Here is a 13,337-nt window from a genome sequence, read left to right as displayed (position 1 = left end):
GTGTTCAAATCCTATCTCTGACAACACTTTCAGAGGTAGCTAGATTCTTTTGATCTCCTTTCTCTCATCTTCATTTCTTCCTCATCTACTGTTCTTTTCTGCCGTCTACAAACACGTAGTCTTGTGACCTTGTGATCCTCTGAAGCTTCAATCCCATATTTCCTCTCCCCTTCACGGCCAAAACCTAGAAAAAGCAAACTATATTTTTTGTTTCCACTTTACTTCCTACTTACTTCTTAACCATCACATTCCAAACCGCTCCATTCAGAAAGTGCTCTCTAAATATTACCTCTCCACATTTTAAAGATTCTTTGTAATTGTGAATTTAATACACATCAAAAACATGAACACAAATATACAAAGAAGATGAGAGATGACTGTATTAAAAGCTCTTCACTTCTGTTATGTACAGATCTTTAAAAGTATCAAGTTCAAAAGCATTTATTAAGCATCTACTAAGTGTCACTGTCTTCACATGCTAATCAATAGGGATACAAAGAAAGGCAAAAACATTTTCTGCCCACAAGAAGCTTACAATCTAATGAGTTAATATGTAACTAGCCATGTACAAACAAGATCTATCTATCTTTCAAACCACCTATCATCTCTTTATGCCTCTAGCTATCTATAAACCCATATATCTATAGGATATATTATATGTCTGTCTATATCTATATCTATATCTATATCTATATCTATATCTATATCTATATCTATCTATCTATCTATCTATCTATCGGATAAATTTAAGATACTATCAAAGGGCAGGTGCTAGCATTAAGAGGGAATGGAAAAAATTTCTTGATGAAGGTGGGATTTTATCTGAGACTTGAAGAAAGCCAGAGAAGCCAGGAGGCAGAAAATTCTAGGAATAGAGGAAAGCTAATGAAAATGCCAGGACTCAGTAGATGTGTGTGGATGTGGATGTGTGTGTGTGTGTGTGTGTGTGTGTGTGTGTGTGTGTGTGTGTGTTAGAATAGCAAGGAAGTCAGTGTCATTAGAAATATCTATTAAGCTTAACACCAAACTGTCATGTTGGTCTGTGCTTTTTTTTTTCTTCTTCACCTTCTTCCTTTTCTCCTTTCTTCCTCCTCCTTCTTTTAAATCCCCTCCTCTTTCTCTCAACTGTGAAATCTAATAGCTTTTCCCCCCATTGTTCATCCAACTTATTTTTTCTGTAGCTTTTAATACTGTTCACTACTCATCATACTGAGCATCCTTTCTTATTTGGTTTCCGTGAAATTGTCCTCTGTTCTACCTATTTGACTGACCATTCTTTTTCAGTCTCATTTTTTGGAGCATTATACAAATCTACATCTAAGATTCTATAATATATCTCCAACTCTTAATATGGTGTGTCCTCTCCCTTGATAATCATCCACTTCCATGTAGTCAGTTGCTCAATTATTATCTCTATGTTTCCCAATACACATATTCAGCCTCAATCTCTCTCCAGAATTCCAGTCCCATATTTCCAACTTTCTGCTCCACCCCCTCTTCATATCCCCCACCCCCACCATATGAACCCTTCATTGAGATCTCAAACTTAATGTGTTTAAAACAGAATTCATTGTCTTTTTACTTAAATCTGCTCCTTCCCCAACTTTCATGTTTCTTATAAGTTCATTGAAATCATTCTGGTCACCCAGTTTTACAATCTGGGAATATCATTATTTATTCTTTCTTCTTTCTAAGCTGGTACTCTCTCACCCTCCACCCCCACACTCAGTTGCCAAGTCTATACATTTTATCTACACATATCTCCTATCATTTCCCTTCTCTCCACTCAAACAATCAACCTTCAATTTCAGGCCCTCATCACTTCTCACCTGGCCTCACTCAACAGCCTTCTAATTTGTCTCTCTGTCGCTTGTCTTTCTCCTTTCTATTCCATCTTTAAATGGCTGCCAAAATAATGCCAAAAGCCAAGGTACAAATACGATCATGATATATTCTTGTTCAAAATCCTTCAATGGCTCTCTATTGCCTCTAGCATAAAACACAAACTCCTCAGGCTGGCATTTAAAACCTGCCACAGTCTGTCTCCAACCTATTTTTCTAGATTTAGTTCACATTACTATTAATTATCTATTAATTATTTTTTTAGTTTCCTCCCCCTACAAAATAATTGAAGAGGCAATTTGTTAAGTGCTCACATTAAGGTATGGTGCTAGGTACCAGGGATACAAAGACAAAATGAAAAACAGTTCACACCCTCAAGGAGATCACATTTGGCTGGGGGAAAAGCACAATATTTAAGTACTTAGATGAGAATTATTGGAGTGACAGAGCACTAAAGGCCAATGGTACCAGGAAAGGGGTTTTCCTCTCTTTCAGACCTTACCAAGTCTGGTCTGCTCAGCTGGAAGTTCCTTTTAATCTCCCAGGACACTTTTCCCTTCCTTTGCAGCAGGAGTCAGGATCCAAAGATACCTTTCTTGTTCTTCAGTCCACCCTTCAGGATCACAGGTATCATTCTTGATCTGAAGGTGGTATGATAGATAGGTATACATGTGTACCATACAGACAAAGGAAGAATCAATATACATTTGAGAGGGACTTTCAGGCCATAAGTACTTTGCCTTTGGGGAAGGTGTCATGTTATTCATTTTCCCCAGGGAGATTCTTCCAATATTATTGCTAATCATTATTGATAAATGCAGAGAAGCACACGTTTTACATAAATGTGAAGACATTTATAATGGGGTTCTTGTGCATTTGCAGAATATCAGCTTGCTTGACTGAAGCAAATTCTCCATGAAGGGAGCTTGCTTTTGGAATAATAACGATGTCATTAAAGAGGAGTGTCTTAAAGAAACTGGAGCATTCACTGACATTCTGTAACTGGCTCAGGTTGGTTGCCCACTTGGTGAAAGGGAAATTCTTTGGCCTTTGAGGCATTCAAAAAACCCTGCCAGCATTAGCCAAGTCCTCTTTTGCCTCATTTGCTTCTAGAGGGTAATGGTGACTCTTTTGCTCATGGAGTCTAGTGAGAGACTATGGTGTAAGGGGAAAGGCCTTGGGATCTTCTTCTTTCTGAGGTCATGTGGACCTGAGAAACAACTTCAATCCTTGATCTTTTGCTTGTCCTTTTCTCTTCTAGTCAAAAGGAATGGATCCTCACAACTAATGAGTTTGAAAGGTCATCAGAACTCTAGCATCCTATTTTCCCAGAGTTTGGGTTCCAGCATCAATGTAGCATTGATTTCCTGGTAATGAGTGACCTTTGAGATGCTAGCCTAGCTGAAGGACTAATCCGACAGTAATGTTACATCTAGATAGGAACTTAATGGGACCAATGCTGCGTAACATCTGACCTAAGTTTCTAGTCTTGTCCACCAGAGACTAAGGGGGTATAGGGGAAAGTAAGACTGTGTTGAGAGAAAACAATGGTTGTACATCTGTTCTTGTCATATCTTTGAAGTAAATATTCACTGGTAGAGAAGCTAATCAATGTTAAATGGTTAAATGGAACTGATGGATTAGTGACTGGCCCCTAACATTAGAGTAAATATATATAGCTGGTTGGATATCAAGTTAATGAAAATAGAGAAAAAAGATCATCTTATAAACCCCCCCAACATTCCTTAGCACTATGAGGGCAGATGTAACAGCCTGGCTATAAGAGTGAGGCCAGAGCAGGTATGTTATAGATTTACGAAACATATTCCTGCAAGAGTGATAAGTGGGTCCATTCTAACAAGGGAACTGGGCAGGGCAGCCCTAGTATTTTAAATAGGCCCTGTCCCTGTCTAAGGGAGACTAGAATTCTGCCTTTTTGGAGAGGAAGACAGTCATGACTAGATCACTCCACTCCCTTTTCTTTCAGAGGGTTATTATTGTAAATGAAGTATTTGCAATCTAGGGACAGGATTCTCTTTTTCTTAGTGGTTCAACATAAAAGCCATCTTTCCTAGTCACTTGGGGTTGGGGGTAGTAGTGAGTCATTCCTTTCCAGACCTGGAGGGTGACAGCTTAATTTTCATGGTCTTGGCTTCTCTCCTAGCAAAAACTTATTACAAAGAAGATAGTCATAGACAGGTAGGAAACATTTATCAAAGAAGTCAGTAACACAGTAATTGGAGAAGCCATACAGATTAGTTTAGGTGGCCAAACACATATGAGTAAAATGGAGTTCTTTGACACAAGTGAGGTAAAGACATAGGTCAACCAAGGAGATAACAGTCCCACCAGAGAAGTCCATTCTTGGAACTCTTTGGGACACAGGAGGTAGAAATGAAGGGATATGCTGGAGTGCTCATGCTTCTTCACAAGCCTACAGCTACAGAGGGATTACCATTTGCCATTTCAAGTCTGTGAATTCACTTTCCCTCACACTGTTTTTCTCATTTTTATTCTCTCTCAGAAGCTTCAGTCAATTAGGAATCACATCTGCCTACAAATACACAGCATCACAGGCCCGTCCTTTAGAGGACTGCCCAAATCCATCTGGTCAAGGGTGCTACACTACAATCTGGAGGTTATCCTAGGCATTGCTATGCCAGCAGAACCAAGCTCTGGCAAGTGTTAGCATACCAAAAAGGCTTTAATAATGATCTTGGCATAAACTGAGAAAAAGCTTATCACCAGTAAGGCCACTTAGTGGTTAATCCTTGGCACAAGGCCAACTCATGAAATAAAGAAAAATGTTAAAATGGCCCTCAGTATTGTGCACTCACTTACATACTCCACTTATACTACTACAGAATGTTTTGAAAATTGACAGAGTTTTTTAAGAATCACTTATGAGAAAATCTAGAAATATAAATTGGAGATACTCAACATGAGATCTTTGTTTGTATTTATTACAAGAGATTGGATGTTATTACTCGAGGAACTATACTCTATTTATTCTGACATTATTATTATAAATGAAGCCAGAAGAAAAAAGGAAGTTGAAATTAAAAGGAAAGTTGTCAATTATTAAGCAATTACTACATACTTGCTATGTTCCAGCCTGATGGCACAGTGGATAGAATGCTGGGCATGGAGTCTAGAAGATCTGAATTCAAATCTAGCCTCAGACACTTACTAGCTGTATGACCCTGGGCAAGCTACTTAACCCTGTTTGCTTCAGTTTCTCATCTATAAAATGAGCTGGAGAAGGAAATAACAAACCACTCTAGTATCTCTGTCAAGAAAACCCCAAATAGGATCATGGAGAGTCAGACACAATTGAAACAACTCAATAACAAGAATATGTGCTAGACACAGTGCTAAGTACTGGGGATAAAAAGAAAGGTAAAAACCATTCCTTGCTCTTCAGGATCTTACATTCTAATAGGAGAGACAACATGCAAAAATTATGTAAATGAAAGATCCTTACAAAATAAATTAGAGGCAATCTTGGGGGGAATGTACTAAAATTAAGGAGGATGGGGAAAGGATTCTTGCAGAAGGAGACTTTTATCTGAGACTTGAAGGAAGTCAGGGAAGCCAAGAGGCAGAGATGAGAAACGAAAGTTCAGGCATATGGGAAAGCCAGTGAAAATGCCTGGAGTCAGGAGATGGACAGTGTGCCAGGAATAGCAAGGTCCACAGGTTCTACTTAAAGAGGCAAATAAACACACCTGGATGGTTGGTATATCATGTGTTCAAGGAAACAAGAAACATAATTTCATGCAACCAAATGTATTGCAACCAAATAATGGTAATACAATATCTTGTGCTTGCAAAAAATAAGTGCTTGCAAAAAAGACTGCTATAAAATAACTATAGTTTATAAACCAAGATCTTTTGAAGAAGATGAAGAGTAGAGAAACCCTGTAATGTGATAAAATCCCCTAAATCTTATAAAGATATGCTAGTAAATTGAATTACAGAAAATAATATTACAACCAAAGAATTTACCCTAAAAATAAATAAATCATGTCTATGTGGCTCCTTGTTACAATCCTTTGTTGAACTTGTTACAATGAATTTTTAATAACAAAGAATTTTATAGACAAGGTAACTCCATGGATCCTTATCCAATTTTCCCAAGAAAATTACTCATTCTGTTTGAGTAAAAGTTTGGTTAGATGATACCTGAGAGCCCAACTCTGAGATTGTGTGGTTCAGTGATACCAGATTATTTGATAAAGAGAGTAGTGCTGAAATATTTATATCAGTTTGGTTCTGCCAACAAAGCAGTAATATTTTTTCTAATCCTCAAATATCCCGATCATTCATATGAGGAAAACGATGACAAAAATTCTTAATTTCTCGACAACTCAATGGAACAAAACTACAGAGGACCTTAGATGAGAAAAAAGGGCAGGATCTTAGGATTTAGGGATGAAAAGACCTCACAGAACTCATACTTACTATACTTGTGAGCAAGTAATGAGAGACAGAATAATAGCTCTAAGATGGAAGCAAATAGGAGCCTAGGTTTATGGGCTTGCAAAGACCGTTGCACACCAGTGTGGGGCTGTGGAAAAAGTAAACCCATATCTGTAGTAAGAGTACTTAGGTTTCAAGGGAAGGTCTGCTACTTGGGTTACCTTGGCAAGTCACTTAACTTCTATGAGATCCATTTTCCTTACCTGGAAAATAAGTGGTTTGTACTAGATCATCTTTAAAATCCCTTTCCACTCTAAATCTATTAACATCTTTTGGCACAGCTTCTAGACTCTATCACAATAAACAAATTTAAGGTACAAAATGTTACTGGAATAAGTACACGGGATTAGAAATTACAAGTGATAATTCTTCCTAATTCTTCCAGTGATTATCTGTATGTAATATTAAAAAAAACAGCCTATTGTTTTTCTTTATTGTTTAGCTTATTTATTTGCAAAAGAGAGAGAATGAAGATTTCCTCATATATCAGAAATTCATTCAGTCATGAATTCATCCACATATTTCTCTCATTGCCTCCTCTATGCAGGGCATTTTCTCTTAAAGTTCTTGGTTCTGATGCTACTGACAAATATTTAGTTATGGCTTTGTGACATCATAAAAAATTATGTTACATGTTACTAATGTGTGAAAAACAAGTCATAAGACTGTCCTAGAGAATCAAAAAAAAATTGTGATAAAAGACTGGTTTAGACAAATAGCTATAATTAGGTAAAATGATGCAGAATATTGTGAAAAACAAAGGATAAATATCCTACTAATTTTTTTTACAGTGTATGCATTTTCAAAAGCATTACTTAGCCCTAAGTCATGATCTGTCAGAGGAACATCATTTTGTGCTGAACAAATATTCTTGTCAGCCACAGACAGTGTTGACAATAAATGCACCCACTTTTCACGTGATTTTGCTTTGCCAGTATACAGTGTTCATAAATGCCTATTCAACAGTGCCTGGAAGTAAACAAGTGAGGGAACTCTCATGGATGAATTAATTCATCAAAACAAGTATCTTTTTAACTACATCAGTTCAAGCTTCTCTTTCACTGTAATAGCACATTTTGCTGGCTCATACACTATCTATTCTAGTATGGTGTTTGAAACAGCAAAATTAGTCCTGATTCTACAAAAAGCAAACAACTTACCTGGAACAAACTGTTCTCCCCTAGAGATGAATTATATATTTTAGGACACACACTACTTAAGTTATGCTTATTGTCCAAAAATAATGATATTTATCTAGAAAAATTAAGCAATTTATCATAAGCCCAGGCAGGTAATTTTATAATTGGTAAAAAACACATTCATTACACCATTCAGTACTTTATCTCTATTTCAACAGAAACACAGAAATAGAATGGGGAACCCAAAGAATGAGATAACTAGTACTTTGGAATAGCTTGTCTAGACCAGTAATATCACAACTGAAACAGAAACAGATCCATGTGGGCTCCATATTGACTTAAAAATCCACAAAGTGGCATTATCTATCTTGTAGTGCATTTTTCTATTTTTGTTTCTATTTTTGTTAAGTCTTTCCCAATTTCATTTTAATATGGTTTAGGCTGTACTCAGGAGGTTTGTAGGCTGCTTCTAGCCCATGGCTGATAATTAACACTTCTGGTCTAGGGCATTACAACTGGCTTCTTCTAATTTTTCTAAAGAAAAAATTAGTACTTACTAATTCTATTACACTGTGATGTGATTTATTTCCTACCTTACTTTTTTTCCCCCAAAAATAAACTTAATGCTCTTTTTTAGATAAATGGACATATAGCTGTCTTCTACTTTAAGAAAATTTGATATTTAAAAATCTTATTACAAATACATACATTTATTAAATACACAAGTTAGGTGGCAACTATCATGATGAAGTATTAATTAAATTGAGCACCCTATATCAGTAGAGTAGAAATTTATTTAAAAAAATTATTTTGGTCATTAGCCATTTCAAAGGAAGGAACAATGAAAGTAGTATCCTCAAAAATACCATCCATAAAATAATAGGCTTGATTCTCAGTGTGCTGGGGAAGGGGAGGGGGAACATACTTAAATGGTGCATGGTGGGGAAAACTCTTACACTAAACTTAGTGACCAATTAAAGTCTTTCTTTTATTTTTGAGAGAATATAGGTTTCGGTATAGCTGGTTTTGGTATAGCTGGTGTCTTAAGTGGAGAAAAGATAAGATAAGAAAGAATTAATGAGACAAGAAACTCCTTAAATTATTTCTAAGGTCCTCAATACAATTATCTATGATTCTTCTCTCCTTCACCATTCCTCCATGGCATATATTGAACCTGATATTGAATCTGATTACCCCTAGGAATCTTACTATTACCTACCTCCCCTGGAAATAATCTGGAAATGACAGGACCAAAGAAAATAAAGAAAGAAACCAAGAAAGGAAAGAAACACTAAAAGTACAGTCCTGGCATATTTTGTAGAAGCTAAAGTGCCAGGATGCAGGTCTTCAAAAGAGTTGTAGAGTACCATTCCCCTTCAGCAATCCCAACTCAGGCTCTAAGACTGGCAAATACATCAAAGATACATCTGACTATAGTGGTGTAGAGCAGAGGTGTCAAACTCTCTGGTGGCCAAAACTCAAGATGAACTTGAACCATTAAAATGTAATTGGAAATTTTTAACAAAATAAATGTACGATACGATATAGATGAAGTCAATTTGAAGTTTCCTAAGTTCATATGCAGCCTGCAGGGATCCATTTCTATTTGAGTTTGACATCACTCATTTAGGGTGCTGGTCTTAGAATCAAGAAGCCTTGGGTTCAAATCTTCCAGTAAGATTTATTAGCTATTTGACCATGAGCAAAACACTTAATATCTCTGAGACTGTTTCCTCATCTATAAGACAGTGATAATAATAATTCTAGTACCTATGTCAAAGAGTTGTTGTGAGGTTCAAATGATGTAAGGTACATAAAATACTTCATAAGGTTTAATGTTCTATGCAAATATCTATTATTTTTGTGGGTTATAAATACTCTTTTCTAATATTCAGTGGTCTAAAGTGTTCTATGAAATTATATACAAATGCTCCAAATCATTAATAGTATCCTTCAACAGGCTGAGACAAATAGTACCAAGAGTTCTGTGGTAAGGAGTTCAAGAAAAGGATTTAATTTTTAAATTTCTATCTTCACAATATCTCTTAAATGTGTCCCCTTCTCTTTACTCATAAAGCTACCACTTTTTCAGGCTTTTTTTTTTATCATTTCTCACCTGGACTATTACAATAGTTTTCTAATTGGACTACTTGCCTCAATCCAGTCTCCTCACAAGTGCCAAAGTAATTTTCCTAAAGCGTAGATCAGACAGTGTCAATGCCACCCTTTCTTTCACTACATAAACTCTATAGCTTCCTATTACCTTTAGGATCAAATACAGACTCTCCTATTTAGCATTTAAAGTTCTTCGTAATCGGATTCCTAATTCTTTCTTTCCAGGCCCTTACTTTATTCTTCCATACTAATTTTATGGTTCAGTCATATTTAATTGCTTTTCCTCCTATGGGATACTCCATTTTCTGTCTATATGCATTTGCATTATTTGCTCTTTATTCCTGGAATGGTCTCCTTTCTCACCCCAACTTCTTAGAATCAAAGATTTCCTCAAGCCAGCTTAGGTGCCATCTTTTTAAGGAGGCCTTTCCTGTCCCTTCCCCTGCCTCCTTCCTAGACCCTAGCAGCTAGTGCTTTTACTTCTAAAATTACCTTGTATCCACTTTATAAATATCTTGTATGTAACTAATTATTTACATACTATTAATTTTTTTTAGCAGTATCTAGTTTATTTATGCCTGCAAAAGGTAGATGTCACACACACACCCCTCTTGAGTGGAGTGCCCGCCGTCCAAGGGCCCCCAGTTGGGGATATACTTAACCCCACAGCTATCAGGAATAAGATCCTTCTCAGCTATCATATCCTCAAACTCATCAGCACTGAACTTGGTGAAACCTCATTTCTTGGAGATGTGGATCTTCTGGTAACCAGGGAGCTTGAACTTGGCTCTATACAAAGCTTCAATCACATGTTCTTTATTCCAGACCTTGGTTTGAATTGACATGATAACTTGGCCAATGTGTACACGGGCTACAGTGCCCTTGGGCTTCCCAAACGCTCCTGGCATGTCAGTCTGGAGCCTATCAGCCCCAGCACATGACAACATCTTCTTGATGCGGATGACATGAAAAAGATGTAGCCGCACATGAATACAAAAGCCATCCTTGCCACAACTCTTCACCATGTACTTGTTGGCACAGGTACAAGCTGCTTCCAAGGCTTCTGATGACAGCTGTTCATATTCATCTGACACCATATGGCCACACAATGGAAATTCATCCACTTTCCCTTTCTTTCTACCAAGAGCAAAGATTCTTTTCTCGGCATCAGGAACTCCCCTGCAGAAACAGGACTTTGGGTACGGCTTATTTTTACAGCACCTATAACAGGGGGTAGGACTATGGCCCATTGCACCAGCACCAATAGGGACTGTATCTTGCCACAGGGAAAGGTCACATATTATTTTCCTAATTAGAATGTAAGCTCCTTAAGGATAATGATTGATTGGCTTTTTCTTTGTAATTCCAACACTTAACACTTCTGATATATAAGCATTTAGTAAACACTTGTTAATAGAATCAGATAAATAATACTGTACTTAAAGTTTAGCAATGAGATGGTGCGTAATTTCATGTCTACCAGTTTTATAGATAGCTTGTGAGATGCCTTTTCATACACTGAAGAAGTACATAAGAAGCTATTAGAAAAAAATGATGAAACAGCCTGAAAGAAATCTTTTTTTCTGTGTCATTGGATTTAGAAAAAATGGAAGAAAAAGATCTAACGTCAAATGAAAGAATGAAACAAAATTTTAGTAGACAGGAAAGGTATACAGTAAAATACACTTAACTCTCCAGGTTTAACCTTTATGAAAGGTGAGAAAACTGAATAAATGCCTCATCAGCATCGTCAATATTTAACAATTTATTATTTAATAATTAATTATTATTTAATAAATAAGTAAAATTTAATATTATCACACCTTAGGATAACTTCATCTTCATTCCTTCATTTAATAGAACCATTTAATAAGCCTAGCTACATTGTACTATGTTCTAGAAGGAGATACTTAGATAATTCAGTTATTGTCCCTGTCTTACAGTGTATCAAGGGGAATGATACAAACAGAAATATGTAAAACTATATAACACTGGGGCATGAGGATGACTCTACGGCCTCAAAGGCTCTATCTGTGGAGCCCAAGATCTGACAGGTATTTCCAAGGTGATAAAGCTTCTATCATGGGGTTGGTCATGGACTGTGTATCTGTCATTGAGGGTCAGTATAGGCAAGTTCCATGAGGTTCATGACCAGAAAGTTGAAGATTGTGTGTGTGTGTGTGTGTGTGTGTGTGTGTGTGTGTGTGTGTGTGTGTGTTGTATGGAATAACAATCCATGAAAAATGTCATTGATCAATGGAGATACCTAATGAGCATTTGGAAATTGGTTTACAACACTTTTGGTGGGTTGTTGAGGACATTTTAAAATATACATTTTAAAGTCAAATGTACCAACACATTTTCATTTTTTGGATCATTTACCCCCATTCACACAGCAGAAAAGTTCTATAACAATTTTAGTAGCAAAGAAGTAATTGCTTACAAAAACAACTATTTTAATTAAATGAATATGCTATTCATTATTATATTAGGTTTATATACAACTAGAGTAACAGCATGTAGTAAAAAACCAGAACAATAAAACTAGAATTCATGGTGACTGATTCAGCAAAATATGTTAGTAATATTAAGACAGAAATTACATAAAAATACATTTCTACTTCTAAAGTATAGAATCCAAACAGAACTTTGGCAAGGTCATATTATTGGAGAAATTTCAAATACAATGATAATTTTATTTTAGTTTTATATATGGAGAAATTTTTTTGTTTTTTTTTTTTAGTATTTTTATTCCTCCATAATTCCCTTGCATACCTTTAGGTTCCATCTAATTCTTCTAAACCTTAAAAACAGACCTAAAAAGACAAAGAGGACTTTCAGTGCCATTTTAGGGAGGAACTTAGTTGACAATAGCTATAGAATAAGGATGATGCTTAAAAGAATGCTGAATCCTAGGCAGAGGAATTAGTCAGAGCCAAAGAGCACTAAGATCCTAGCCATGGCGGTGGTAAGGATTCTTTCCTCCCTTTTTTCCTTCTTATCTCCCCCCCCTCTACAATGTATTATGACTTCATACATAAAAATTAAAATTTTGTGTGTTTACATATTCAATATATTTTTTTCTGAAAAAAAATTTTGAGACCCCTTAAATGTGAAGAAGTTTAGGCTATAACTATGTCTCGATCCAGCTCAGGCATTACCACTGATTAGAAAAGATAATATAAATCAATTAGCAAATAAATGACAGGGTAGCTAGGTTGTACAGTAGATAGTATGGTAGGCCTGGAATCAGAAAAACCTGAGTTCAAACTCAGTCTCAGACACTTACTAGCTGCATGACCCTGGACAAGTCACTTATCTCTGTTTGCTTCAGTTTTCTCACCTATAAAATGAGCTGGGGAAGGAAATGGCAAACCACTCCAGTATCTTTGCCAAGAAGACTCCAAATGGGGTCAGAAAAAGTTGGACATGACTGAAACCACTGAACAAAAAATAAAAGACACCAAGAGTATAAAATATTAGTGGTTACCAATATCCTTTCACTTCACTGTTGCCCTTGTTTACTTCTTATATTGAACAATGACTTTCATCCATAAACGAATGTGACTCTTCATGTTCACTCCTGAACTTTCTCTAAAATAATTGAGCAATTTTCAAAGTTTCACTCTACATATAAACTCTTGTCAGATTCTTCTACTTTTATATTCATGATGTCTTCTAAATCTAAGCCTCCCTGTGGTCGTTAAGCATGATTCACACCTGACTGGATTACTTCTCATCACCAGAATTCCCTTTCTC

At 36.2% G+C, this 13,337-nt stretch overlaps 1 protein-coding gene and 1 pseudogene across 9 annotated transcripts in view; both read right to left on the bottom strand.

The window, feature by feature from the left end:
* The window catches only part of RIMS2 (regulating synaptic membrane exocytosis 2), a 539,971-nt gene that overhangs the window by 54,312 nt on the left and 472,322 nt on the right, over positions 1-13,337 (bottom strand). The window lies entirely within an intron of this gene.
* LOC110195201 (large ribosomal subunit protein uL16-like) lies at positions 10,151-10,828 on the bottom strand (annotated as a pseudogene).

The sequence above is a fragment of the Phascolarctos cinereus genome, unplaced genomic scaffold (genome assembly GCF_003287225.1).
Source record: "Phascolarctos cinereus isolate Bilbo 61053 unplaced genomic scaffold, phaCin_HiC Scaffold_4;HRSCAF=312, whole genome shotgun sequence".
In the NCBI taxonomy this organism is placed as follows: Eukaryota; Metazoa; Chordata; class Mammalia; order Diprotodontia; family Phascolarctidae; genus Phascolarctos; species Phascolarctos cinereus.
This window is presented reverse-complemented; position numbering and strand designations above follow the sequence as displayed.